Here is a 6,742-nt window from a genome sequence, read left to right as displayed (position 1 = left end):
CCTTTTTTTTTTTAAATTTTTTTATTTATTTATTTGAGAGTGAAAGACACAGAGAGAAAGACAGATAGAGGGAAAGAGAGAGAGAATGGGTGCGCCAGGGCTTCCAGCCTCTGCAAACGAACTCCAGATGCGTGCGCCCCCTTGTGCATCTGGCTAACGTGGGACCTGGGGAACCGAGCCTCGAACCGGGGTCCTTAGGCTTCACAGGCAAGTGCTTAACTGCTAAGCCATCTCTCCAGCCCCCCCATTCCTTTTTACTTGTCCCTTTCCTCTACCTATATTACTCTTTCTGCTTTCATGTTACAAGTATTCCATTACTCTCCCCACTTCTCTTTCTCCTTCTCATGGTCCCCTTTCTATTCTCATGATTTTACACATGTAGTTTTAATACTCCTGAGTACAGATATCAAGTTATCCCAGTATTGCTTTGGCCCCATTATTAGTAGATCATAAGAATATTGAAATTTCTGCAGTTTATTAGCTATTTGGCTAGACAATACCAACCAAAGATGCCTTTCCAGGTGCATGCAATATGAAGGAACATAGGAAATTCTAAAATGTAATAAAACTGACCAAAATTTAGTTTAAAGTTCTTGGTAGAAATTAATTATTTTAAATAGTGTTAGTAGTCAACTATTCCTCATAAGAAAAAAATTTTGTTGTCTAAATAATTGCTGCAGTTTATCAATATTAATTATACATTGCAGGCTTAAAATTAGCATATTATAATTACTTATCCTTCAGCAAACATTATACTCTATGAGCACACTTATTTGGAGAGCTCCTATTTTTCCATTTATAAAGTTGCCCCCTGGCAGGCATAGATCCTTTTCAGAGAATAACTTCATGGTAATGTGAGATGACTGGAGCTCATTTCAAGTATCATTTGTAAGGCTGCACCTACATATTCTTGATTTAGATAATAAATCAAACTAAATAGTGAGAAAACCATAATCAAAATGACAAAGAAACAGAACAAAAGGTGCTTCAATTTTGTTATTCATTGTAATTCCTTGAAATTTTCATTTGTGTTCAACATTTAAAACAGTGAAACAGATACAAACTGAAAAGTCCAATATTTTTCTTTAGAAAGTACACATTTTTCCTCCCTCATGAGATTCTTTACTAACTTTTAATACTGAAAATATCAAGAGTTTGAATTTTAAGTTGCATTTCAATTGATTATTAATCGAGTTATGATACTAATTACAACTGAAACTGAGAAATAGAATTATTCACTATATAGAAACATTATTAAAACATTGATTTATCATATTTTTCTTTTTTCTTTTTTTATGCTTTGCCACACTTTCTTTTCCTCTTTACTTATTTATTTTTATTAGTTTTGTATTCCTCAAGTACAGGCAGTTTGGTACCATTATTAGGCTCATCTGTGGCCTACCCCCTCCTCATTGGCCCCTCCTTGTTGAGGTATATGGGTCGTGCATTGTGGGGTTAGCCCACAGTTATTGGTACGATAAATGTCTCTGCATATCATGACCCAACATGTTCATAGTAACAATTTGTTACCTTTTTGTTTTGTTTTGTTTCCATAGGTCCTGTTGCCCAGGACCATGCTTACGCTAGGCAGAGCTTTCCCACTGTGCTAAATTCTGTGCTTATTTGACTTATTTTCCATGAATATGGTTATACATATGAGGCTAAATAAAATTATTTTCAGTCTTAATTTTTTCTCAGTAGCATTATTGTGTTACTTTAGGATTTTTATTGTGGAGATCGGAGCTCTACAAATGACATATAATCAAATATAAAACTGACACTGGGTTGGGGACTAAGATCTCTTCATTTTGCATGGCTTTCTTACTCTTTCTAATGACTTCACTTTGAGCCTTTCTCCTTTGGTTGACCATTGTACCAAATTACTTAGATTTGGAATTTAAGGAAAACATCTCAGCCTTATTCCTTATGTTAAAATTATTAAATTCCTCTACCCCTTGAGTAAAGGTATCCCGATGTTTGTGTGCTGGCTGGAGTGTTCTATACTGGAAATGGAAGAAATATAATGGCAACCAGCATGCACTTTCTCACCCATTTCTTCCTGGGCCTCTGTGCAGGGAGGCAGAGTGGGGAGCTGATATGTGAGCACACAGGGCTACTCACAGGAGTGACAGACCACACTAGAGAGCACCTCCAGGTAGGCATCACTCCCAGGATGACATACTTGTTGACAAATATGTTCTAGAGACACTGTAGGCCTGAGAAGAGACCAGCCTTCTGATTTCCTCATCAGTTAAGAAAGCCTGCACTTTGGAAAAAGGGAGGAAGTGACCCCCAGGGAGCTCATGGATTACCACCGTATTTTCCCAGTGTTTGCAATTTATAGTGTGCTGGAAAAGGACAGGGCTGGGATCAATGTGATAGATACTCCCTGGTGTCCTATATATGCCACAAAGCAGGCCATTCATCCTGGTGGCTTTGTGTCTATAAAAGTCAGCACAAAGGTGACATTCAATTCTGACTTATTTCCTTCTATAGCCCCCAAAGCCTTCTGCTCAGCTCCGGTGATCCTTCACCAAATCTGACATAACATATTTTAATATCTTCTCAGTTTCTTGTCAAATGGTCAGTTAAAGCTCAAGTGCTAGTTATTTTTTATTAAACATTTCATAAGATGTAAATGAACTACATTCTACAAACCCTGAAATTAACTACATTTTATCTGTGTTTCCATGAATTCCATATTCTTTTATCATTTAAGTTTAAAGTATAATTGATGTGTTTTCGCAGCTGTTACCATAACCAAACTTTGACGGGGTTAAGATCATATGTACTTTCTTACCCATATTTTTACTTCTTTTCAGTCAATACTTAATGAAAAAGATTTTTGTTGTTGTTTTGAGGTATTGTCTCACTCTAGCCAAAGCTGACCTGAAATTCACTATATAGTGAATTTAAGGTTGGCCTCAAACTAGGATCCTCCTACCTCAGTCTCCCAAGTCCTGGGATCAAAGGTGTGCATTAGCATGCCTAGCAAAAAAGTTCCTTTTTTTAAATTCCCCAGTAGTAGTTGATAACATATTTAATAAGTAGTTTTAGTGAATGCAAAAATAATGACCACTTTGACCAGTGGTTGTAACAATAATTAAACAATAGTAACAGTTAAACATTGGATTTCTGAAAAAGAAAAATAGCAAATTTTCATTAAATAACTATTATAGTAATTATATTTGGAACACAATGAATTAATAAAGAAAATGTGAGTTTTGCTTAATTTCTAGGTTACAATAGCCACTTGTGTGGGAGCAATTAGAGTGTCATATTCTGAGACTATAAATTATAAAATATAGAGTATTACTTCCCACAGTCCCAGAAACTTGGTCCAAGATCAAAGCACTGAGCACCATCCTACATTATAACATGGTAGAATGCTCCACATTGGTAAGAAAGAGGATAAGAAATATTTCTCAATCTATGTAAACGACTGATGTCCCACCTCACAGCATCACTGTGTTAGGGACCCAGTTACCTGCCCATAGACTTTGGCAGACTTATACAAACTACACTAGAAATGTACCTTTCTGCTGAATCACTGGTATTGATTTAATGAGTATAGGAAAATATTGAGGTAAAGAGACTTCAAATCAACTTGTCATTCAAAGGTCTCAACCAGGTGTCAGGATCAGGTTTACACCTGCAATTAGAGGTATCAAGTAAGAGAGATAGCCAAAAACTGGGGTAAGCCTGAAATACGAGTGAGTGGATGGAGTAGAGGCAATTTGGTTCAGCCTTATAGAAATAATATTGGTCAGAGAAGTGAAACCTCACCAGAAAAGAAACTCTTCAAGGACTTTAAATGGATGGGTCCACTAGAGTCTTATTTGCTTACTTTTTCAGGTTACAATAGAGCCATATAGCTTAGTTGATAAAGTGCTTACTGTACTAACATAAGGACCTGAGTTTGTATGTTGTGGGCGTCTGCTTATAATCCTAGCCCCAGGGAGATGAAGACAGGGCATCCTTGGGGCAAGCTGGATATCTAGACTAGTAGAATCGGCAAGTACTACATGTGTGAGAAACCCTGTCTCAATAAGAAAGAGAGAGTACAAGAGAGAGAAACACTCTACTTAAACCTCTGCCTCTACATGTACTTGCACATGCACCCACAACCATGTGCAATACACACACACACACTCAAACACACCAAATATGCACATGCTAAAAGTTCCAATACATGCCTTAAACAATTTCCATCAAAGATTCATATTATTGGGACTGGAGAGATAGCTCAACAGCTAAAGGCACTTGCTTGCAAAGCCTGCAGGCCCAGACTTGACTCCCAAGCACCTATAAAAAGCCAGATGCATAAAGTGGCACACACATGTAGAGTTTGAAAAAATAGGAGGGATCTGGCTTGCCTGTTCTCTCTTTCTCTATCTCTTTCTCTCTCTCTTCCCATCAAATAAATATTTTTAAAAAGCAAAATAAAATCATATTAATTTATAATTTAAAGGCAAAATAAATATGGGCACAAATAGGGAAATAAATACTAACTAACCACATGTGTTTCACCCCCATAAATTCAGTATAGGTTCAATACAGAAAAATAATTTCATGTAACTCATTTCAATATCCTGTGTAAATTCCAAATCTGTATAACAGATATGTCTCACTTTCTTAAGAACAAGGAGTCAAGAGTTTATATTCATAAGACAAGAAATAATTACTTGTGAAAGTGTATTTCTGGTATTGATATCGCAAATAATGTATTATTTCATTCCACCAAAGGTGTTTGTATTTTGTTTGCATAAAATTCTAGTTTACTGAGCTTTACTTCAGGAAACAGATATTTTCCTTGGGTAGAATTTAATCACCAAACAGACAAAGCATTTAATTCAGCAGATTGGAAACTACAAGCAATTGAATATCCTTTAAATCCCAAATCAAATTTCATTTCCTGAATGAAGCCTTTCCATTTCATAGCCAGAATTTCTCATGATAACAATTTGGAAGCAATTCAAATCACTAAAACCACTGATGGAGCATTTTTCTTAAAATGTGACAAAAGCATTTCTATAAAACTTCAGAACATACAGACACACACATCACACAAGTTGCATGGTGGTATGCCTTCTGTTAAGTAATAAAACTCAAACTGTGTTCTTCAGCATGAAACATGGATACTTAAAAGCGCCAGTGCTTTGGATCTCCCAATTTGTATTCTACATTTATGTCTAGAATTGGGGTACAAGCAACACCTGAAATGCCATTTCAATAAATGTGATCAGTTTCCATAGATATACTATTCAACCTCTCTTATTGGAAATAAACATGATTTGGGCTGGAGGGGTAGGCTAGTGGGTAAGCCATTTGCCTACCAAAAGCCTGATGTGCCCATTTTCTTGCTTTTTCCTTGCAAATAAATATTATTAAAAAGACACAGGGCTGGAAAGATTGCTCAGTGGTTAAGGTGCTTGCCTGTGAAGCCGAAGGACCCAGGTTCATTTCCCCATTACCCATGTAAGCCAGATGTACAAGTTGGCACATGCATTTGGACTTCATTTGCTGTGGCTGAAAGCCATGGCACACCCATTCTCTCTCTCAATATAACAAGTGTTGAACTGAAACATAAAAGCTCTGGATTTTAAAATGGATTTTAAAATTTTTTAAAATTTTTTAAAAATTATTTATTTATTTATTTGAGAGAGACAGACACAGAGAGAAAGACAGATAGAGGGAGAGAGAATGGGCGCGCCAGGGCTTCCAGCCTCTGCAAACGAACTCCAGACGTGTGCGCCCCCTTGTGCATCTGGCTAACGTGGGATCTGGGGAACCAAGCCTCGAACCAGGGTCCTTAGGCTTCACAGGCAAGCGCTTAACCGCTAAGCCATCTCTCCAGCCCAAATTTTTAAAATTTTTAGGATGGTGAAATGAAAAAAAAGTCAGACAGCTGTTCTGAGATTTACTTTGCTCTTCTGTATATCAACATAATGACCTACTTGATATAGCCTTTTTGAAAATATATTGAGATCATACATATGAAACATATTTTCTACTATATCTGTCAGCAATTAGGTCAGTAAAGCTTTACTTCTCCTTTAACAGCATGCTGAAAACAAGCTCACTCTTCTGTTTGTTATTTTCAACAGAAAAGGTGGGAAGCACTGAAGAATGACATGAAATAATGTGAACCAGGAAGAAGTGTGTATTATACTGTGACATTGTCAGTCTTTCATAAGCAGGAAAAGCCATATGTAGATCTGTGTGCAAGTCAATGCTGTCTAAAGAAACAGGACCAATAGACTGCATACGTATTACACAGGGGATCTATCAGATTAATTTACAAGATACAGGGTGTGCAGTCCAACAATAACTGTCTGAAGGTGGTAAAGTAGGGGAACCCAGTAGCTGCTCAGGCCATGAGGCTGGGTGGCTCAGCAGTCCTAATCTGGCACAGAAGGCCTGAGGAATTCCTGGATAGCTGCTGGTCTTCAGTCCACTTTGGAAGACTGATGGATCTAGGTTCCAGTGTCCACAGAGGATAACTGCCACAGGGTAGTTGCATGTAACAGCTAGTAGCCCAGGCAGACAGGCAGAAGGTCCTACCTTCTGCTCCCAAGCTTCATTATATATAGTGCACCACTGAAAAGGCCACCTTCCACTTCAGGGGAGTCTTCCTCCCCGTGTTAATACTTCCTCAAACCACCTTAACTGACCAGCCTAAGATGTCTTAAAGGAGATTATGTGATTTCCTTTATGTCTTATGGGAGTCCCAATGTGATCT

The sequence above is a fragment of the Jaculus jaculus genome, chromosome 8, assembly GCF_020740685.1.
Source record: "Jaculus jaculus isolate mJacJac1 chromosome 8, mJacJac1.mat.Y.cur, whole genome shotgun sequence".
NCBI classification, from domain to species: Eukaryota; Metazoa; Chordata; class Mammalia; order Rodentia; family Dipodidae; genus Jaculus; species Jaculus jaculus.
The sequence above is the reverse complement of the archived record's forward strand: the minus strand, read 5'-3'. Positions refer to the sequence as shown.